Raw genomic sequence first — 24,557 nt, forward strand, 5'->3', positions numbered from 1 at the left:
TTAAAAGTATTCTCATTAGGGGCTAAAAATGATTGACAGAGAGGTAGAGCTACCAAGTGTTTACTGGAATGTGTGAAGGTTTATTAATATTGGCACAGGGATGGTCCTATTTGTCTAGACAGTTAGAAAATCTAGTGTGTCTGGACTGTGATTTGTGGGAACCTTTCCTCTTTGTAAACTGTATTTTGTTCTCAGTGATAGACATGGCCCTGAGCTCAGTGCAATATTGGCCTGGAGCTTCAATTGTCTTTGATTGAAACCTGTTAGCCTCAAATAATGGTATAAAACCATTGCCTTTTTTTTTATTTCCCTTTGAGCTGGGGATCTGGAGCTAATCTTCAGGGTTTGTTTGTTTGTTTGTTTTGGTGGGGGGGTTTTGTTCTTGTTTTTGTGTTTGGTTTTGTTTTTTATTTTGGTTGGCTGGCTTTTAATTCCCAGAAACAGCTCTGGGGTCCCCACCACAGGATGGAGATGGACTTGGTGGAGAGACTCCAGGGGACAGCCACAGAGATTATTAGAGGAATGGAACACCTCTCCTGTGAGGAAAGGCTGAAAAAGTTGAGGCTGTTCAGCCTGGAGAAGAGAAGGCTCAAAGGAAATCATTGTGGCCTTTCAGTATCTGGAGGAAGCTTACAATAAAGCTGGAGAGGGACTTTTGGCAAGGGTATGCAAATCATAGCACAAGGGGTAATGGCTTTAAGCTGAAGGAGAGCAGGCTTAGATTGCATAAAAGGGAGAAATTCTTTACTGTGGGGATAGTGAGGAACTGGAAAAGAGTGGCCCAGAGAAGCTGTGGATGCCCCATCCCTGGAAGTGTTCAAAGCCAGGTTGGATGGGTCTTTGAGTACCTGGTTTAGTGAGAAGTGTCCCTGCCTATGGCAGGCATTTGAAACTAGATAAATTTTAAGGTCCCTTGCAACCCAAACTGTTCTATGACTCTATAAAACACATGTGAAAAACTGATGATTTGGGCTGGTTTCTTGGTTTTCTTCTGTTTCCAGAATGTTTTTAAATGCAAATAAATAGAATTGTCTCTTAAACACAAAATCAGGTTTCAGAAAAATGGCTATTTTCTGGCAGAGTCTCTGTCCCCACAGAACTGGACCCCTCCACTCACTGGAAACATTTTCAGGTGCTGTATTTCAGTCAGCCCTACTCACCAGTTTTCCCAGCACAGACAGACAGGAGAGGGCTTTTGTGCCCTTGAGAGGCTTCAGCTTTGGAGAGACCTTGCATCACGATGAGTTTCCTTTGCTGTAACAAAAGCTGCAAGTGTTAAGGATCGGGGAGATTTTACAAATGGCCCCCTCATTACAGCCTCCATTCTTTGAATGACACCTGGTAACACACTGTGCTTTTGCAATTTTGCTGTCAAAATGCATGGTGTTTTATGGCTGGTACATCTCATAGAAATAGATTGCACAGCTCACTGAAGAAGCAGTTAGTCAACAAAATGCACTCTGGCACTTGGTGTAGTGACTGCAATTATTTGACTGGTGGCCAGCCTAGGTAGCTCTTGGGAGCCATAAATAGTATTTAGAGGTTGCTGTAAAAGCTTTTTAATTTGTTACACCAGAGTTCATTTACATTGTACACCATATGTCATGGCAAAAGCACCCTCTCTTTGTAGAACATTATGCACAAAACAATATGTTATAAACACAACTTTTTAATGGCCTCCAGAGTAGCTGTAGATAGCTCCTCCAGGAGGCTGCCTAAAGATGGATCTGTTACGTGGCTGGAAATCTGAGGTCACTTCGTTTTAGCTAATGAAATGAGGCAAGATTCACTCTGCATTTCAGAGAACATGGCCCACTAGCAGTTTAATCTCAATAATGTGAATTCATTCATTACAGATTAATGCAGGAGTTGTTACTATAATTGGAGGATGCCTCCTCTGGAAGCAGAGAAGGACCTTGATTTTGAAGGGAGGGGGTCTCTGGATGCACCTGAACCCACTGCTGTGCAGCTGATGTGAAATGAGACCCAGAGCACGGCAGTGTCCTGGAGAGAGCTTACAGCACATGCAGGGTGATCAGCTGCTGTCCAGGGCTACGGGAATGTTCTCTGATTTTGTCACTTCTGTTCATGAAACTGAAATGGGGAGAAGGGCAAAAAGACTACCAAAGAAAAGAGAATATGCTTGTGGGAGAAGATGAAAAAATCTTAGCTGGCTTAGCAGTTAAAGGCTGCAAATTGAAGGCTGACAGAAGATAGGATTATTCTAAATAAATGCAGGATTAGGCATGAGGGAGGAAGAATTTTATAAACTGAAGGACAATGATGGTAGGGAAAAGAAAGGGTTAGGCACTGTACATTAGCAAACTTAGTCCAGCAATTGACTGATGATTCACACCCTTTAAAGGAATAATTTCCTTCAAGATGCTGATAACGTGAATGAGATGGCAAATGGAAAATATGCACTAACCTGATAAACACAGGTAGCATGGTCGTGTTCAACATCTAAAACAACCAGGAACAGAAACAGATCTTTTCTTTATGGTCTAAACACAGAATTTTTTTTGTTTTGTTTTGATTTTTTTTGTTCTCTGGCAAAATAAATATTAGTTCACCAAGAAATTCTGGACTAATTGGATCTATTTCACCTGTCTGCATCATCTCAAGCCAATGGAGGAAAGAAAGTATTAGAGATTTCACTCTGAAAATTTAGTATCAATTGGTTTTGTCTTTTAGGATGTAACATTGCTTTGAACTTTTTTTTTCTCTCTTTCTCTCTTCTAGTTATTGCTAGCTTTTACTGGCTGAAAATAATCTATTTTTATGTATTGGTGAAGGGCCTATGCTTAGTCGGGGGCTACTTTACTGTTAAGAAACACCCTTCTTATGTTAATAAGCATCTCAGTATGTTTCTGTATATTTGTATTTGGCCCCATCTCTATTAAAAGACTCTTATTCTCAAGCCAATTTGATTTTCAGAAGATTGGTAATTTTCTGAACACTTATGATAGAAAGAAATATTTTTCTTTTAAGTAAATCTTTCTTAGTGTAATTCTGCTCTGGCCTTTGTTGCTGGCATAATTATCCTGTTTGGTCCTGTCAAATAAGATATCAGAGGGCTAAAAAAGGAAAATTATATTCAGTTTACATGGAACTACATCCTTCCACAAGTTTCAGTGGTTTTTAGGTTATTGCATTAATTGCAATCAGTCTCATAAAACTTGTAAACACAGTATGTGTCTCAGAGAACCCAAAAAGCTGCTTCTGAAGTCATCTCACTGTGTCAGGATGGGTATTCTGATCTCAGTGACTTTCTTTGTGGATTAACCTTCCTGTTACTTGCATTCCTCTAAGAAATTATGAGAATATCATTCTTATTTGCCATTTGTGGCACTGGGCAGTATCTCCATGGGAATGGAACTGGATAACATCACTGAAGAAGCTGTTTCCTTGCCAACTTATATGGTTTCATGCTTGTATGTCTCTTGCTACCAAACCTCTTGCTACCTCCTGAGGTGAGGAGATACCTCAAGGACTTCTTCCTACCAGGGCAGTGCAACAGGGGTCAGAGAAGTGTATCTACAGGCACAGAGGCACTGCTCCAGGAAACAGAGGAGGAATGTGCAGATTTGAGAGAATAAACATCCTAAAGGACCCATGTTTGCTACAGTACAGTCTCCTACATTCCCTGAATTTTCCTGTTAGAGGGGCAGCCTTTCCAGAGATAAGCAGGAGGCAGCAAAGCAAAGGCTGCTTCTGTCAGCCTCAGTGTCTTCCTATGGCTTGAGGTGGCCCTGCACGTGATCCCTCCTTTATCAAAGACTGCATTTTACATCTTTTATATATTTTGGTTTGGATATTTCTAAAAAATCTTTTACCAGGTGGTGGAATGAGGATTTGTACCATAATGCCTTGCAAGAACTGCCTGTACCTTCAAAGGCAGCAGCAGCTCTGATCATCCTGGTACGCAAACCAACTTCTGCTTGTAAAACTTCCCTCCCTGGAGAAAAGGCTTTTGTTGAAATGCAAGGACTCCCTCCAGGGATGTGTGGCTCTCTTCTTCCAAGGCAGAGAAATAATTAACTGCCATGATCTCTCAACCATGCTGTGCTTCTCACAACACTCCAAAGGAGCTTGTAGATGCACATAACTTACTGTGCTCGCCCCACGTTAAACCCTTCAGTTGCCAAATCCACCTTTGCAAGCTGGAGGCAGAGCCAGGGGAGGGAGTCAGTCACGTGGAGTAGGTGTGGCTTCCTAATTTCATTAATTTAGTTAATTGCAGCACTTCTTCAACAGCATCAATCTTTTCTCTGCCTCATGAAGTAAGTCTCTGGTTTATACATTCGATTGCTGGGGCTGCTTAATAATCAGTTTTGAAAATTCTATTCTTTCCCTCATGAATGTTGACTCTGTTTTAATGCCCACTCAGCCAATCAAGTCCAATTTCTATTATAATGAACTTTTGGAGATGTGATGAAGTTTGAATGCCAAGGGCTGGAAAAGAATTATGGTATTTCCCAACTTTACTCTGTGATTCTCTCCTTCTCCAAAGCCCTCATTACTGCAGCCCTAAATAGATTTTGAATATATAAGGAGGGAAGATGCAATTAGTAAAAGTAAATAAATAATTACGGAGGGAAATGGATGTTAGTCTGGTTAACAATGGTAGAAAGAGAATGTTGTGGTCTGATTTGGAAGGAGATTTGGCATATCCAAAGACTTTAGATAAGGTTTATGAATTATCAAAAACTACCTCTGCTTTCATACAGGGCTCAGGAGCACATTTGCACCATGTCTTCTTTAACAGCTTCATCAGTCCTTAGAGTTTACTGGCATGCAGGATTTTGATAGATTTTTTTCTTTTTTTCCCCAATTCTGACAAAGTCCTGAAATATTGTACTTAACCAGTTTTCAGATGTGTAAATTAGAATTCTGAAAGGTAAATCCCACAGAATCAACTGTTATATTATAGCTGTTGAAGTCAAAGCATTTGTGCATGCATAATCCAAAAGTGTGTGTGCTTGTCTAATTAACATCAAACAATTTAAAAGGTAAGTATGATCTTATATGAAGCTTCTTTGATTTGTTTGTGCCTTAAAACTCCAGATCTCAGCACAAACATGTTAATTCTAACAAGTTCATAGCTTTTCACTGCCAGTAATAATTTTTGAGTTCTTTTTCTTAGTCTTTTTGTATAGCTTGCAAACCTCCTTTTTCTCTTTTAGCACATTTTCAGAGATATGCCTACATTATCTGTGTGTTATAATCAGACAGATCTGTTACATAAATATAATTCCTAAACTTATTCTGAGAGATTTTAGAATAGTATTGCTATTATTACTACTGCTACTATTAAAGCAAATAGATGTATGGAGCATTAGAACTTAGTGAACCATATCTTCCAGCCCACATTATTGTTTTACCTTTTTTTTGATTATTATGCCATGCTATATCAGTGACACAGCCATTAGAGAATTCAGCCTTTATTTTTGTTCTTTTTAAAGGTGAATCTTGCAATATCTCTGAAAACACAGAGATGTAATCAGAGGAGCATTACTCTGGTAAACCAAGTAACAGACCTAGGAAGAATTGATTGATACGATTAGCTCTTCCCAGAATGAATAAATGAGAAGGATTTGGCTATCAGCTGTCTTTGCTGAAAGTCTAATTTCCAAGCAGGTAGTTTGTTGCCCTGATTTTTGAAAGTGTTAGGTTTTCTTTTATAGTTCTTTTGAGAGTTTTAAAGTTCTCATAAAACTTCTTTAGCCTTTTGATAATGTTTACATATTTCTACTGGAGTTCTCACGCACTGTTCATGTAAATAATGATTTTTTGCATTCTTCTTTGTGGGAGGAGAGAATTGATGGACTTTTGGTTTGACCAGTGTGGTTGGAGACGTAGCAATTTCATCCTCCAATTCACTTTTGGAATTCTATATATTGCGAGGTCAGAAATAAAATTGGCTCTTTTTCTCTCTTGAACTCACCAAGCTTCTGTGTACTCATTTCGTGTCCAATAGTAACAGTAGTTTTAGAGGTAAGCACAATGCTCAAAGCTCCTGCTTCCCAGAACTCCTTCTCAGCTGCCACAGATCATATTCTACACCTGCAGCACGGTGTTTTGTGCCTCCTGAGGCTATGGGAGCTGCGGTGACCTGGGTGGCTCAGGGTGTGACCGGGCTGGCCCAGCCGTGGTGGCACTGCCGGGCCCTGAACCGCAGCGCTCTCGACGGGGGAACAAACCAACAAATCCACAGGGGAACTAAACAACAAATCCAACACCATCCACTGATGGTGCTCCATCAACTAATGCTCAGGACGGGTATGGCTGCACAAAGGGAGACCAAGGCCCTTTGCAGGCAGTGTGACAGGAAAGCAGGATAATGTCATGTGGCAGATGCTGCATGGAGGGGAATTGGGGTCATTTTGCGTGCCTGTGTATAATGCAACATTATGCCATAATTAAGACACTGGATAGAAGCAGTTGAGAAGGATTAGCTACTGATCCATATATTTTATGTTCCTGTGTATTTAAGATAAAGCATCATGCCAGAGTGATTTTTTTTTCTTAATATTAAGCCTCTTTGAAGCTTTAATTTCCTTTATTTTCTTTGTAGATGTATATTTTTTTTATGTGTTTATCTCTGGTTTAGTAAAAAGATGGATTTCTAGAGCATGGCCTGGCTTTAGAAGTTGGCCTATAAAGCAGGACAGAGATGTGTAGAATTAAACCATAAGCCCCATGATTCATAGCAGCGCTATACCCAAGGGGAAATATGTTTCCCATTTTCGGGGAAGGGTGGAATAGTCCCATTTTCAAGTATAGGCAGGTGATTTTGTGTGTCTCCTTTTTAAATAATGAAATTCCCCATGAAAACTGGGCAGTCCCCTTTAAATATTCTCTCCTCAAAAATCACAATTTCCTATCAGTAAACAGCTATGACTGGAAAATATCACCTGCTCAAAATCGGGAGAACGAAATGGGGAGATGTGAAACTTTTCTATAGAAGGAAGTTGTGTACTGAAGGCCAGAGTGGACATGAACGTTTTGGACCTCTATTAGAAGTCAGCTTTGATAGAGGAGAGAGGTGACAGGAGAGAGAACCAGGTTGTGTTCAATTATTCAATTAATTTCTATCACTGGTTATTTCAAATCTTCAAGAGGCTGCTCAGGAATAAAAGTTTTGGGCAACCATCTTTTTGAAAAACGTGCCAGTGGAAATGAAACAATCAATTATTATCAAAGACAGACTTTTTATCTGACATGGTAAATAGAAAAAATGCAAAATTATGAAACACTGTGAGCAGATCTCTTAAAGTATGTTTGAACCCAAAGTAATTTTTACTAGCTAAGGAAAAATAATCCTGTTTCTCTCTCTTTGCACTTCTTCTCCTTCTCTCTCTTTGCTTTCTGTGCTATTTTCCTGCTTTCAGCAAATCTCCCAGTGTATTTCCAAGTTAGATAGTGCAGCTTTAGCAATTTTCTACTTGTTTAGTCCTTTGCTATTCCCATGGTACTTCAGTGGAGCTGAAGGTCTTTGAAGACCATCTCTGTAGAGTTCTCATGAGTTTTTTAAGCACACTAAGACGGGAGATTATCTTCTTCCCTTTTTTGGAAAAAGATAGGAGAAGAAACAAACCCCAGAGACTGTGTTAATTCTTGAGAGCTACATCATATCAGTGCCAAGTTCCAGAGGCCATTCTGCTGAAAGCAAAACATAGCAACCCCTTGTTCATGGATGATTTGCTTCTGAAGGAGTTAAAGGTTTGTCTATGTTATTGTATCTGTTTCAGAGCTTGCACAGTTATGGTTAGGCAAATTCACCATCTGGGAAAGAGTGCTTCTTGTTACTCAGCTGAAGCAAGGCTTAGAAATACAAACACACCACAAGTCTCTTCCACTGGGAAAACCACGCTCAGAAATAAAGATCTGAGGTGCCATATAAATTTCACCAAGAACAAGCAACATTCAGTTGAGGCACAGTTGTAAACACAAAATGCGAGACTTCTTAAATTTAAAAAATAAATTTAAACTCCATGTCTTTTGAATGCCTTTATATCTTTCATTGCCTCCAGTTCAGAAAACAGATCATCATTCATATTTATGAGGAGTAATTTGTATCAATTCATAATTATCTTGTGTAAAATTCATTCTCTCAGTGTTTAAGTAAAATATTCACAAGGCAAAATGGAAGGGCCATAATAAGAGCATTTGTTCCTCATCCCACACTGAGGACCTTGTTTAACCTGGAGTCTTGAGCTATCAAACCAGTGACTGATTTTCCTGGAGGTAAAAGTTCAGGGTTAATTTGTTTCCAATGCAAGCATTTTTCCAGTCATGGGTCCTTTCAAAATTAATTTGGAGTACAGATATCTCTGTGTGTTCTTGAGACTGCCTTTTCTAGGATATGTAGACTGCAAGCTTTGGGGACCTGAGGAAATGCCTGTTTTAAGAACAGGCAAGCAGCAGGCACACTTCAGCTTTGGCAGCTGCTCTTCCCCTTCTCTCCTGACCTACCTATGTGCTGCCATGATATCTGTTTGCAAGCACTACTGCTATAATGTGTTTTATACTGCTATAATAGTGTTTTCCAACAGACTGACTCATTTCCCTATCCTGGTCATTATGGGCAGTCAGTGACCTTTAGCAGATGAAAGCTTGAGGCAGTGCTGAATGGACCTGTTCCCTGCAATTAAAACAAACTCAGATTATTAATTGCATTAAGTTTTAACCATTGCTTTTAATTGCGAATTTACTTTTCTGTTTGGTTGGCTGGTCAGGTTTGTGTTTTGTTTTTTTCATGATTGGCACCCAGTGAGAGGAATGTGCCATTTTGAGCTGTTAGCAGTTCTTCTCTTTATCTCCTTACCTGATTCCTAGTGAATGCAGGAGAAGTTTTACTACATTTGTTGGATTTTTTATTATTTTTTTCTCACCTTTGGCCCTGAAGAGAGGGGTACTCATATCAGACCTTCTATAGCTTGGTAATTTGGAGATCTGCATGACTTGGAAATGGATGTGTCCAAGTGTGGGTGACTGGACAATAAGGTGTGCAAACATGGGAACTTATTGACACAATCCAGCTGGGAAAAATGGTAATCACAAAGTGTGCCAAGGTATCTTTCTCTGGAGATTGTCTCTGGAGCTGTGGACATAACATTCTGTATATGCAGAAATAAAATTCTGTCCTACCACCCTTGATATCCTTTGTTTGAATGACTAATTACCTCCATTTTAAGATGTTTTTTACGTACACCTTAAAACATCTCAGGATGTGAAAGCACACTTTCAGACAACTGGAGGCAGACAGCCCCAGAAGGAAAGTCCTTAAAAATCAATATGGACCAGGGGAAGCTCAGGCCACTTGATTGCTTCTAGTTGAGTTAGTGGCTAAGTGTGAATGGAAGAGGACATTCCCAATTTCCAGTGAAACAACACTAAGTGGAAATCTATCTGGCAATGTGATTCCACAGCCAGAACAGAAGAAACATTTGCAGAGGCCTCTGTATTGTTTGAAAATCAGTGTAATGTGCTGAAGTGGCCATATCCAGAGTCCTTCAAGGTTTTTCCCAATATATAAAACTTCTTTATTTTAAAACTGTCCCAACTATAGATTTAAGGCACTATATTTCAGGCACTCTCCTTCTAGCTCATTGCATGCCAAGGTAACCTGCTTAGTATTTTTCTTCTGAGATCTGCCTTTCCTCTCAGATGACCAAACAAGGTCATCTAAGGTCCTTTGGCAGGACAGTGAGTGTCCTGAGATAATGACTGTCTGTCTGGGTATTTGATCCTGGTTTAGAGAGCCTCATGTTTACTTATCCCTCATTTGATGGAGTAAGGTGTAGCAATATGACATCTGCAAATCATTTTTAGCACCAAGAAATTTAAGGGAAAAAAAAAAAAAAAGACATTAATTTCATCTTAATGCAATGACTATTTAAACAGTTACTAAATTTAGTAGTGCAAAATAAGAGACAAATGTTTTGTAAGTACCTAAATAGTAATTTAACTCCAAAAGGTTCACTGTGTGGTTCAGACATTCAGAAACTTAAAAGGATATTTATATCACTTTTTCCTCTGCACTGTCTCCAAAGAACAGGTTCTTGATATGGAGACAAACCTATTTTCCATATATACCTATTTTTTTCTGAGATTCCATTCAAATCAAAGTTTCCCTTCTCTGCTCAGGGATATGCAGAATAGAGATCATGATTTTGTGGATTAAAAATACCAATTGTGTGGTTTCCCTAGCAGGATAATGGTTACCAGTTTGTAGATGCCACTGCTGTCCCTAGTGTGTTGACAGATAGTAAAGAAAAGCTTTTACTGAATGCAAATGAAAGCCTGAGGACTGATGCTGCAGTTAAGTGGACTATAAATGGATAACTATCCTCAGTAAATGAAGTTATGTATATATACTCCCTTGGTGGGGCTTAGAGCTGGGCAAGAAGTTTTCAGATAAAAATGAAGTAAGAAAATATTGATTAATTAAATTTATCAGTTAATCTGGGTATGTTTTGACAACTTTTGTATGGAATTGTTTCTCTTAGGTCCAGAATGGGAAGAGTATTTTGGAAAGGGATACAGCTCAGTAGAAACACACCAGTGATTTTTCTCACAGCTTTGCAGGAGCATTAGGTTTTACTTCCTGCTATGCCACCATGCCATATTTCTCATGCTTTTGGCCATTCCAGGCCTATTCTGCAGATGTCCTCACTCACTGAACACAAAGGTATTTAATGGAGGAGAGAAAAAAGCTGCAGTGACTGGGTGTGCCCTCTGTGTCTTCATATGAAAGGCAAAACCAACAAGAAAACCTCTTTGAAGGAGGAGGCATTCAGAAACCCCAGCTTTGGTCATGTGATGAAAATGAATTTTTCCTGCAGATTGAGAGGTACCTCCAGAACCCTATTCAGAGTAGGAGCCTGAGTTTGCTGAATCCCCTGGCTGCTGTGGTGCCTCTGTGCCCAGGGATTAAAGGCAGATTTGTTTAAACTGCTCATTTAAGTTCCTAAGGTTGTATGGATTCCATCTTCTTTTTACACAGCACCTACAATGGCAGAGCATCAGGCTCAGAACTACAGATAGAATTCGACACTAACATGCTGTTTTAAAGAGATAAACACATTGAAATCAGTAGGAGCAGGGCTCATAGATGTTACTGCATCTTCAAATTTGCTGGGTAGCACCAACACCAAAGTAAATTATAATATCCTTAGATTTTTATTAATCTATGAACTGTCTTCCTCATTATTTGTTTTTGTCATTTAGGTTGCCCATTTTGTCTGCCAGGTATCTGTTAGGTGCTCCTGTAGTCTGCTAACCCTCACCTATATCAGCATTCTGATTGTGTTTAGTCTGTCCTCTTCATGGCTTTTCTGCTTGGCTAATGACAGTTTGGGAATCCACAAGCCAGCAGGACTCTTCCTGCCTCACAGGAAGAGTCTCTGTCTGCTGCCAGTGCACCTGCAACTACCCATTGCTGATGCACAAACAGAGAAAATATGTTTGGGATTATTAGCTCAGGCATTGCTCCCCCTCCTATGTTAATTTAAATGTTGGTGTGTTGAAGGCCCTGAAGCTGTGCTGACAATCCTCATTTAGTGAAAAAAATTCATTTGAATGCTTGGTGTTGTTTATCAGGGATGGTGGTGATGTCAGTTATCAAGTTATTCCTGCCTTCTCTGCAGAAATACTGAATTCTGAAGAAGTGAACAGTGCCACTCATTATTTACAAGCAGAAAGGAAAGTGTGGAGACTCCCAACTTTCTTACATTTGTCAGCAGTGAGCGTCTCAATGGAAAAAAGAGAAGGTTTCCTTACCAAATATATCTGTTGCTAATGCAAGGTGAGGAATGGATTTTGTATTGGTATGGTAACACAAGAGAAGACTTGTACTTTTAAAATAGTATTTTGATCTTGAATGAATAGAGATTTTAGGGAAATAAAACCTTCACCCAAGAATTTCCTTTCACCTGAAGTGCAGGAGTATGGCCTGAAGCTTGCCCAAATTTATCCTCATTGAAATAGCAGAATTTCTTTCCTTTCCTGAAATCAAATTTCTCCTTTCAGGAAATGGAATAAAATCTTGAAATTGGAGGACCGAGTTGAACAAACACTCCAGAAAGGAGATATGGTCAATCAAGAATGAAATTGAAAAATCCAGGGAATTTGAAATGGAGTGACTAAAACCAGTTGTACTGAATTAAATGTGGTGCAGGGAAAAGGACCAAAACTTGCCTATAATATTCCCTTTGAAATCCCTTAAATCAGAAAAGAAAGGAAAGCAAAGAGACAGAAGAGAAACAGAAGAACTGAAACTTCAAAAGAGAAAAACCCAAAAACCTGATAGAACATGGACACAAAAGAAGCCAGTGGGATGACCTGAAGTGCAGAAATACAGCCTGAAGCTTACCCAATTGATTCTCAATGAAATCACAATATTTCATTGCCTTTCCTGAAAGGGAATTAATCACTAGAACTAGAACATCAGCATCATTAGTTTTACTACATTAGAGAATTAGCAAACTCCCCTCCCTCAGGCAGATAATCACATTGTTAGCAGGTTCCCATGGTACCATCCTACAGCAACCAGTCTCTTACCAGTTATATCCTGCAAAAAAACATCACCAACCCTTCCCTGATCTTCATACTACTGTCCAAATGTTTGGCACACCAAAATCTCTGGAACAATCTGTGCAGAGCACAGAGGGACCCCACCAGCACCTGGGCTCCTTTGCAGCTGTCCAGGCCATCAGCACTCGCTCCTTTCCCTGCGTGTGAATGAGCCTGGAAAAGAGGGAGCCTGTCTTCCTCCTGGGCAATCAGCACTGCTACAGCCATCATGGGCAGAGTGCAAGTGAATCTGACACTTTCCTAACCATTCCTATTCTAAAAACATTTATGAGATTGTGGCCATATCACAGATGGCCATTTAGGGAATAGGCAATAAACTAAAACATTTCCCATGTAGATGACAGATGGGACTGTGTGATAGGGACTGATGGCCTCCCCATGAATATCCATACATCTTATTGATGTTACAGCTAAAGCTGATGCACCTTGAAGCAGAGGAAAGGCTGTTTCTGATAACATTAGGGGAGCAATACGGAAGGAGCAAGCTATTTTCTCATTAAACAAAAAAACAAAAAAGAATGAATAGGTTTTCTATGCTTCAAAAATAGTGAGAGTTGATCAGTCTCTTAACAAAGTTCAAGGATGACAGAAAATGCTCAGATACCTGTGGGTAGCCATCAAGACAGAACCACAGAGGGAGGATTTAATGGATGGCATATCCCTTTGATCAACAAGAAGAGAGGCTTTCCAAAGTCCTGTATCCTCAGCCTGTATGGACTGGTGTTGATGGGAGGAAGAGAATAATTAAAATCAATTGTCTTGTGCAGCATCAAGGTGTCAACACATGTTTACATGGCATGAAAGTACATTTATATTGGCAGGGGCTTGGACTCTGTGACTGTCACACCAGTTCTCACAGAGTTTACCCCATGGAGGCAGTGCTTTTGGACACTCTGTTTTGACATGTTTGCACCATCAAACTGATTCACAGCTTAAGGTGGCAAAGCATTGCAGTTGTCCTTCTATCTTGTGGGTTTTCCTCCCCTTTGTCTTCTGTCTGACCATCTGGGATGCAATCTCTCTCCAAGAACTGTCACACTGCACAACTGTGCTGCAGCTGCCACCTTTGCAGCCACGAGGACTTCTGCAACCTGCTTCAGGCCTTGGGATCAGATTAGCAAAGATATTAAGTTGATCAGTCCTCTATTTTCACTGGAAGCCGAAGTGCAACACTTCACCCCACTTCAAGGTGGAGAACCATTGCAGACTCAGTCAAATAAACATTCATGTCCATGAACTGAAAATCACCTGAGGTTACTCAGGGCTGGTGGTGAGTGGTTTGCTTGGCCTTTGCGTGAAAGGATGAAAGGCATGAACTCTGCTCCTACAGAGACAGAAAAGATGATTTTTTCATCAGCCTGGAAGCAATTTTTGCTTTACTTTCACACTGAATCCAGCTGAGTTCTGCAGAAGCAATTCCTGCCTGCCTCCTATCCAAAGGCTGGAGCTCAGGGCTGATGGCTGCTTTAGCTGCAACTTGCAGCTTTGCCTTCAGCAAATACAGCTCAAGTTCAATATCTATTTGCTCCTCTGTAGTCTGGAATGGCAGTACTCCAACCCAGACAATTGCCTGCAGCTTTAGAGAAAGTATAATGCTGAATGAAATTAGTTTTAAATGGGAGAAAGGTGGTGTTGGAGTATCTCCTATGGTACACCCACTCTGGGATTGGTATCTCCATGACTTGGTAATTAAGAGCATCTGGATATGCTGTGCTGAGGTTATATAAAACTGGATCTGAAACTGAAGAAGTTCTGTGCATGTATATATTTTCTCCTAGCAGTTGTATGTTTTTACCAGAACAAATAGTATGAAGTTTGGAGGGAAGTCTGACATGGAAGGAGGTGGGTACATGTCTTACTTTCATAGTCCAGATGTCCTGTCATTACTGCAATTAAATGCACAGCAGATGGACCTTGGATCTTAGAAAATACAGCAGTTCTTGAGGTTTTGGCACAACAGTTTTATCTGAGAAAATGGAGGCTCAAACCTTGGGAATCATCCCTGGGTCTTTAAAAAATAGCTTTATTTTAAAAAATGAAAGGCAAATGACTTCAGATGGCAAACTACATTAGGAGAGCTAAATAAGGAAAAAATATTGTTACAGTGACAGTAATATTAGCTGCCACAAACAAAAATCAGTCAATAAAGCACTTTGGGAAGTTAAAAAGCCAAATGAATTGAAAAGCCTCTTCCCAAATTCAATATTTTGTTGTATAAAATATTAGCACTCAGACTGAAATCATCACCTGAGTATAGTATTTTTTCTGTTTTATCAGCAATATCTCTCTTTCCCCAGTAAATTTGTTCATTTTCCAAAACTGCAGTGGGTTGCCAGCACTTTCAAACATATGTATGTAAGATAATACACTTTTTATCTACCCTAAGCCTCTCATTCCACAGACTATTGATTTAGCCATGCTGCTGTAAAGACAAACCAGTGTTCTTTTTCTGTGGTTAAAGTGACCAAAACTTCTCTTGCTGGAGGAAATCTACCTCATAAGAGAGTGCTGGGCACTGTGTTTGCACATAGCCAAGCATGGACCCTGTGTGGAAAATCACTTTCCCACCACCCTGCTCACTCACAACAAAGACTGTGCTCTGACACAGGCTCAGCCTGATCTCTGGAGTCTGTCTGAAATAGAAAATACCAATTTTTATCTGTAGGTCCAAGAAGTTCATTGCTAAAAACAAGGAAATGAGTAGAAGGGAGATGAGAGAAGGGCTCTTCACCTGCACATCTATCCCAGCTTTCGTCTCTCTAAGCAGCTGAAGTAGTGAAGAAAAGTGTCTTGGCTGAATGTCAGCAATTTGGGTAATGAAAACCACCCCAGGAACTGGAATACTTCCATTTGGTTTGGGTCTTGTGTTACTCTTAGAAATAGAGAAATCCCCCCTCCCTGCAATCCATCAGCACTGTCTGATGCTGTCTGCATGAAGCTGCAGATTTTGTCCTGTAACAATGTGGAGTGATGCGGGGGAGCCCTTATGCTGCCAGTGACACTGCCAGCCAGCTCATCTGCTTTCTTGAAGGCTCCTATGTTTCATTACCCTGAACTCCTGGTCTGCAGGAGATTCTGAGGTCTGTATTTTCATGCACTTTTGGATGTACTTGGATCAACAAGGCTTAACCTACACTTTCTGTCTGCAAGAAACAGTTGAATTTTAAGCTAAGTTCGACCAAAACAATTGGAAAATTTTGACACTGCCTTCTAGGTAAGAAGCCAGGTCAATTATCCAGGCTTCCTCCACCTCCATGGGGAATTTCTGTGACTCTGTCTCAGCAGGTATATTCAAAAAGGATGCCTAAATCTCAGTAACAGATATTCTGGCATCTTCCTTTTTGTGAGCCCAAACCCCTGCCTGTGTCACCCAGCCAACCTCTGCTCTTATATGCAGATTTCTGTGCTAAGCCTGTGATTTACAAACTCTGTGATAGCCACCTAAAATTATCGCAAGTGAGCAGCAAAAATTAAGAGCTGAACAGCTCCTAGCTGGCAGCTATGGCTGGAGATTTTCTCTTCCAGAGGCAAACATGTAGCCTAAATGTTTAAGAAATTCTTGCAAATGTCATGGGATCAGGAGGGAAAGCTGGGAAGAGGCCGTGGCACTTTGGACATACCAAATGCTTTGGTGCTCAGGTCCTTCACAGGCATGACAGAATCACACAGGAGCACAGAATAGGCTCAGTTGGAAGGGACCCACAAGGATCACTGAGTCCCTGTAGATGTCCCTGTATTTATGGCTATGGCTCCACTCCCGTATCCAGTGCCACATTAACCCATTTCTGCAGCAGCCCAGCAAAGAAGAACAGTTTGCAGTTTACTTCCAGCTACCAGACAGTAGTGAATTTGATGGTTTTTAGTTTGTTTATTTTCCCTGACAAGGACATCTGTTTACTAGAACTCATCTCCAGTGTTAGTGAACATCAAAAGGGAAGTCTGTGAGACTGAAGCTGGATTTAGATGGTACAAAGCCCTTCAAGTGACTGTTTAAATCTCTTTTTCTTTTCTGCATCCCCAATCTCCAAATAGAAATGGGCTAATTTTAAATGTGTCTCCTGCTTTTTTCCATTTTATTTAATGTGTCTGTCCTAACTTGTGCTTCAGGATCGCCTTTGGGGTGAAGTATTTATGTAGTGTATTGTAGCATTTATTGATTCAAAAGACACAATAGAATCAGAAAATAATAGCTATCCTAAAACATATATATGTATCCTTTTCTTCAATAAAAGTAGGTAACTGGGGAGGTGAGAAGTGAGCAAACTGAGGAAGATCCTTCTTTGTTATTCTTCTCCTGATATTAACCACCATACACTAAATCTCAGGGAGGTCTGATTGAACAGTGCTGGGAATTCATGTTGTATGCCTATATGACTGTTTATTTAGTTGTGAATTGATTGATTAGGAAATAAGTGCTTTTCAAGCTGACAGTATAAATAATGAAACTTTATTAATGATATATGTGACACATTTAACAATGCTAATTTTCTGTACAGCTCTGTATAATTCACTTGCCTTTTTCAGTAGGCTGTAAACAATAGAAGGTTTGAGAGAAATCACTAATTTGTTGACTTTCTAAAAGGTAATGGAAAGGAATCCAGAATTTAGGAATACTTCTAGAGTGCCATCTAGTGTGAAAAGAAATGAAGCCACAAGAAAATGGAACTCAAATCACAGCTTTGGAAATCACGTCTTAATACCCAGAACTACCTCTTCATTTTCTTCTACTGATAAACACAGGCAGCCACTAATAGATTTTATATAATTTAATAATAACTGGGAAACTGTATTTGTTCCATTTTTATTAAGTATACATGTATATATAGACACAAAATACATACATTCATACATACATACATATATATATATATATATATATATATATGGTAGAAATAATTAAAATTAATGCCCTCTCTGCTTTTAGTTTTTGAAAAAATAACAAATGTCTGGCCAAAGCCCAGATTTAAGATTTGGTTTAATCGCCTCATGTTGTCATACTTCAAAGGCTTTGTCATTAAGTCTTGATTTCATTTTCACTCTTTTAATTAAATTACAGACCTGTGCATATAGAATGGTGATATATAGAAATTGAAGACCACTGTTATGAAACAAGCTTTCAAACAAAAGAGATTTTAAAAAAAATGTGTTATTGCCTCATTTCTTCCAGGTGTGGTTTTAGCAGAGGTGGTGCTTGACCCTCCTTAGCAAAAGCACACTTCCTGTGGTTATAGCAGGCTTGTTGCTACTTTTAAAGCAGGTTTCTATAACCACTTATTTCAAATTATATAGGTAATTTTCAGGGTGTACAGAAAAATCCAATTTTTCTGTCTTTGCAGATGTCAATTTTGCAAGCGTGGCCCCAAGATTTAACAACGAAAATAACGGGTAATCACCAAGTTTTTCTTGTTTGCAGGGCTTGTTATGGGCAGTCTGGCAGAGCCAGAGGGAAGGGAGAGAGGGCAGGCCAGTCTGTGCAGGTGAGTACTTTTGCATTTGTCTACCTTGTCCACTGCGGATAGATTGGATGTAGCATTTTACAACCCAGATGCCTTTCTGAGGAGGGATCCCATCTGGGCAGGTGTTCTGTTACAGCTGCCTCCTGGAAGGGGACTTTGGTGATTTTAAAATAACAATTTATGATCCTACAGTTTTCTTTATGTGCAATACCTGTCAAAGAATGCTGGTGCTGCGTTGGCAGTGTCCCCTAGGTTCATAAGTTTGGTAAAGATTTACAGCAATATCAGCTCTGAGAAGTGTACCAACCAGGTATCTGTGGTAGATGTGTTTGTCTTTTCAATCAAGAACAAGAAAATTAAGTCTCTTCACTTTCTTTATACCTGTGTTTTAATTAATGCTCTTTAAATTTATCTTCGACATATGGCCTATTGCAGGGAACTGTTTATGTCAGAGAAGAGCCTTGGTTACATTCACAATGACTGGCTTTGGGATTTAGAAATATTTTCAGCAGGCACGTCATTTGTTTGGTCTTTGGGTCTTTGAAAGGCAGAGTTTTTATCTATGGTGAAAGAAGTATTTGCACTAGGGAGGCTGAATACAGTGGTATTGTTATGTCCATTCGGTATACCACACTAGTGAGTTTATTGATCTCAAGATGAGATAAAAGAGGGGAATGACAAGAAAATGATGAAAAAAGAAATGTGGAACTGAGGAAGGAAGACTTTTTTTTATTCCATCTCAATATTGCATAAGCTGCAAAGGAGGGGGCTTAGAACAGTATCCGTGAGCAATTAGCAGGGAAAAGGAGTAGGGAGGATGTGGTGTGCAAAGTACTGCTTCCTGCTGAGTTTAACCCAAGCTCTGCTTTTGCCTTTCTTCACTGAAAAAAAAAAAAGAGAAAAATTATGTAGATATCACCCTTGCAGCCTGTGTGTTTGAAAAGCCATAAGGAGACAAATTTGTTAAAAAAAAGCTTTAGTGGCAGCATGGAGAGTCCTCTTTCCAAATATGCTGCTAAGCCCCTGACAGCAATAGTGAGAAAGAAACAGGGGTGGGAAGGGAAGAGACGAGGTACTTTTGTACTAGGGAAGGTGTGTTTTCTAATGAGGTTAAAAAGTAAATTGAGTGTTTGCTGTAGAGTGCTTTATCAGCTTTACAGGTTGATATCTCCCTATATCTAAGGACTCAAATTCTTCTGGAAGAACACAGTATTTCTCCCTTTGGAGATGCCATGTAGGACACCACTGGTGGTATTCATTTCTGCTTTAGTACAATTACTCTGTATTTTTACTGCGCTGTGTAGAGTGGTTTGAGATGTGTGCATGACTGAAATCTGGAGCAAAAGAAAGGGATTTGAACTGCAGCCGTGAAGTGCAGACCTGTATCCATGAGATACAGCAAAGGGGTTCAAACAGGCAATGAGGATCACACTCTCCTGGGAGCCCCAGGTTGGATCCTTCTCCTGTGATGGATGTGCCTGCAAGCAGGCAACTGCAGATGGGCACCATAAATAACTCCCATGTCACAGGAACAGCTCCTGGAGGCAGCGATAGCAGGGAAGTTGCGCTTTTCCTGCTTTTCTATTTCACTTCTGCTTTCCCCACTGAGGTTGATTCATTCTGCTGCAGTTTCAAACAGATGCATTAGATCCTTTTAGGTTGAGTTTTGAAAGCTTGTTAGAGAAATGTTTCCAGTTTTCACCCTTATTGCCGAATCACTCCTACTTGGATCTTGGTGTGCTCCTGAAGGAGTTGTGAAGGCTGACAGTCAGCGGTTTTGTAGAATTAGGAATAAAAACTTTATGCCCCCGAAGAAAAATCTGTAGTTTTAGCTTAAGGACAAACTTGAACCCTTGAAGTTCCTCTGCTGTTTGACTCAAAGTATTTGATTTTTTTTTCCTATGGAAAGAAAATATCCTAATTCATGTTTGGAGATGTCTCCAGCTGATTTGTTGTGGGTATTTTACTCCCTCTGAGCCTAGTTGTATTTCACTCATGGGAACCTTTATGCAAGCCGAACAGCATTCATGCTCTTGAATTATTTTTGTTTAGCTAGTATTTCTAAAATATTTGTGCAACTGCTTAAAATATGTGACTTGAACCAAATACATGTGTGAATACAGCATGAAAAAAGATATTTTTGTGCCACAATCTTAAACCAACTGAGGAGGACCAAAGGCAGGGATCATTTCTGTCTGCCTTCAACTTGTCGATCGCTGTCAGTGCAATGAGTGTTGAGACTGGAAGTTTACTTGCATCTCTCAACAGGTTGCTTGTGGTATTTTCTCACATTCTATTCTCACCAGCCTTTAACAGTTTTTTCTTTTTCATACTGAGATGGTCAACATTGCATTTAGGAGTCTGCTCCTGATGGCAATTCTTCGTAGCTGTCGTTAAAGACTGATGAGTTCAGGCCAAAGTTAATAAAAGTCTTTGCATTGATTTTCACAAACACATACAGTGTTTGTGCTGCATATTCATTTCAATGGATGTTGGATCAATCCCCTCAGAATGATCTGGAAGATTAGCCAGAAGCAGAAGTTAGGTGCCATGGAAACAAAAGGCTCGAGTGTAATCCATAGATGAGGATCTTGTTGTCACAGATGAATTTGCTTAGTTGGCTTTCATATAAACACAAATATAAGAAAAAGCATGTCAGCCTAGGTGCTAGTGTAAGGACTGTATTTTTTAATTAGTCTGGTAAATATTTCATTAGCAACTGTAATAAAATATTGATTGTAGTGTCTCCATTAATCCATATTACTTTGGTTCTGTACTTTTTTCACTTTTAATAATTTAGCAAAATCTTTTTTACTGGACACTTTCTCATCTAACTACCCCAGGATGGAAAAAAAATACTTTTTTTTATTTTTTATTTTTCCCCTTTGCCATCTCTCCTAATTCAATTAATTACACATCATGTCATAGTGTCTTGTTTTATTTTATATCTTATATATTAATATAAGCCAAACAGTTAATATTTTCTTGAAAAAAACATTACCCTCACACTCCTAAGACTCTAAAATGACTGTTCATAACATTAGTACAGGGCAATATTTCTGAATGGATGGTATAGAAAAGAATCCATTGCCCTTTCCATGAGCAAGAACAAAGCATTCTTGTTTCAGAGAGTCTGGCCTATTTTGGAGAATCTAGAAGCTTGAAAAAAGCCAAAGTAATAGCTAGATACAAAAGAGGAAACAGAATAAGTAAAATATCAAGTCTTACTACTTTGCCTGTTTACCTTGCACATATTCAGAGGCAGTAAGGTTAATAGTCAGGTCACCTAATTACGCTTATACAAATCCTTCCAATAATAGATGATTATTGTTTTCTTTAGAGCAGTTTAAGCTAAAGCAGTGCTTTGACTAAATATGCTGACCATTTGCCACTATTTGTAATTGTAAAGTATGTGTTTAATCTCCTAATATTTTCCGTAGCACATTAGCACAGAATCCGCTCAAGGTTTCATATTTCTTTTCGTCTAGGAAGTCAAAATACAGAGCGGCTCTACCAGATCCTCAGTGTCAACTGTGTAGTTGCATGTTAACATTAAAATGGCTACATGCATGTTAAATACATAATCAGCTTGATCTTCTAAAATCTGGTGTAAAGGCCAAGTGGTACTTCCTTTGCATTTAATTTCCGTGGAAAGTATTGAGCTTGTTCTTTAATTCCTCTTAGTTAATTTCTTAATAAATAAAAATAAATAAATAAAAATAATAATTATTGTCTTAGAAGAAATCTACTGGCATTGGTGCTATTTACAGTGGCAGCATAATAAATCAGGAAACAAAGACATTAACTGCACCAAAGTTTTACTGGCAGACTTTTGGCATAGTGTTTATGGTATGTTCTTGGTCATCAAACCAGGGAAAGCAGCAGCTAATGCCCAATGTAGCAGCTAATTTCTGTCACATGAATATTTGTCTGGGGAAATTAGCCTGGGTCTGAGCCAGATGGAATTGCACAGTTTCACTAACTTTGCAGCTCTATTAGTTTGAAGTCAGAAGAGCAGACATGGCCTTGACAAGCATATGATTCTGTGCTGCATTGCCTGTCCTGGGAAGCTGTTCAGCTTTTCTATATTTAACAGATGAAAATGTCTCCAGAATTCATCAAACACATACTCAAGATATCACAAGCTGCAGCTGGCAGCTGGGAGCTCTGCAGTTCAAGGTTAATGGGACACTAATTAGTAAGTATATAGGGATATCAGCACGTAACACCCACTTTTTGAGCAAGTAGAAGAATGAATTAATAGCCAAGAGAAGGAGAGCCCTTCTCCAGCTGCCTCCAGCTCCTGCAGCTCTCGTTCCATCTTCCCACAAGCTTCCAGGACAAGAGGTACAGCGAGCTCCTGCAGGCACAGCTGGGAGCACCAGGGAGCCTTGCAGGGTTGGCCAGGCTGGGGAGAAAGCCAGGTTACCCCTGGAGAGGGTCAGAGTCAGCCTCTGCACTGCTTTGCCCTTTCCAACCACTTCAGACACTGTGAAAGCCTTGTAAAAAGACTCCACATCCCCGGGTTATGGGAATCATCCCAATGCCAGAGAAAACCAGCAGAGAGCAACACCCAGCTGACAAGCAACCTCTCTTCTGGTGTCAGCAGAAATTGACTGTAGGAGAGAAGATAGGATTGAAAATTGCTGGAACACTGAGTTGAATAATAACCATGGAATGATCCTTCTTAAAGAGGAAAAGAGCAAGATTAATGTGCATTTTACCAAGAGATAACACTTTCACAATTACTATTAAGTATCTAGAAGTCCCTAATTCAAAATATGGATAATTTACTGTAAATCTTGCCACTGACTGCCATATTTTCAGGCTATAAATTTAATAGCTGCAGGAAAAATTTGGTTCAATGTGTGTAGCATCACACCCTTCTCAAATCTTTTCTTCTTTATAACAACCATTCTTTCAGGACTCAAAAGCACATTTCATTGGTTAGAAATCCCATCTGTATAATTTTGAATTATCCAAGATAAGCCTGGGGGATAAAATTAAAAGCCAAGTTTGATGAGGTTGGTTCTTAACTTCCTTGTCATTTGGCTATCTAGGACATTGATTCTTTAGATGGCTTTATGTCTGGCAGCCCATATTCCTAGTAAATTCAAAATTAGTGACTTTGTGTTCACAGAGATCTCAAACTAATTTTTGTCAGAGACTTTTGAAAATGTAGGTTACACAAACTCTTCTGTGGTTCAATAGCTTTGCTGTCTCCTCCTATAACTCAGCTTTTCATTTTTAGCTAGATCATTCTCCATTGCATTCCTCCTATTACAATATATTCTCCTTAGTTTGCAGTCAGGCATTGGCAATGAATGGGAGGGAAGGTGAAAGCTTCATACATCACAGAAGTAGCATAAGAAGGAATAAGTTGCTCAGATGTCAAAGCAGTATTAAGTCTAACCAAAAGGAGAGTACAATTACCCTGGAACATTCAGGGACGTGCATTGAAAATGACAGGCTGAAGTTCTGTGGATATGAAGAAAAGTGAAGCTGCCTTGCAGTGGGGAAAAAGACAGTAATGAGTGAAGAATGCAGCTATAATACCGCTTTAGGAATTATTTCATGTGGTACTGTTAATTAAGGAGACAGCTCTACACTTGTAGGCTTCATTCTTAAGTCAGGAGTAGAATTTCTACTTCTCACAGGATTGTTCTGGAGATGGGACCAAAAAGTCTTAGTGATACCAGCTGAGATTCCTACATGTGATGTTGAATCTTTGGGCCTTTGAGAAAGAGTGCCTTGAAGAGAATTACACTGAGTCCAACTCACAAAAAGGTATCCCTGGAAAGGTCTGCACTGACATTGCCATGGTGGTGCAGCACATACACTCACCTGAGCTGTGGAGCAGCTGACACCAGACAGAGCCATGCCACTCTCTTGGGGGTCAATGTGGCTTTCAATTTGAGAGGAAGATGACTTTTAGTCCAGTTGCTGCAGTTCCAGCTTTGTCCTACTGAGATTTACTTAGCTCAAAGAAATGCAAGCAGTGAAACTGTAAGCCTGAGATGATTTCTTGATAAACCTTTGGGGTGCTGGGATTTGATAACTGGAATGACCCAGTGACATTACAGCAATTTTCTTTGTTAAAAAAACACAGCCATGGTATTCCCAACTTATAACTCTGGGTTGCTCCTCAGAATGTCTCTCTAGTTAATAGTAAAGTACAAAAGTGATGCTAACCGAGATAATAAGATAGCAAATACTGATGGAAATTTGACTGCAAATGAGCATTTACGTAGCAAACAAGAATTAGGTACCCTAATGTGTTAACCAAATAAGAATCAGGAAACACTTGGGAAATTAATGTGTAAAGTAGACAAAATAAAGCATTCAAGGCATGCTGGTCCCTGGGTGTTGTTTTTTTTCTTTCCCAATTGTCAGGCCATAGGATGAAGGTTATAAGTAAGGGAAGAAATAGCCCACTCCTTTTGCATCAACTTTGTTCACGTGAAACTTTAGTTTTAGAAATAAACAGGGCCTGAATTTCCA

Source organism: Taeniopygia guttata, chromosome 6 (genome assembly GCF_048771995.1).
Source record: "Taeniopygia guttata chromosome 6, bTaeGut7.mat, whole genome shotgun sequence".
Lineage (NCBI taxonomy): Eukaryota > Metazoa > Chordata > Aves > Passeriformes > Estrildidae > Taeniopygia > Taeniopygia guttata.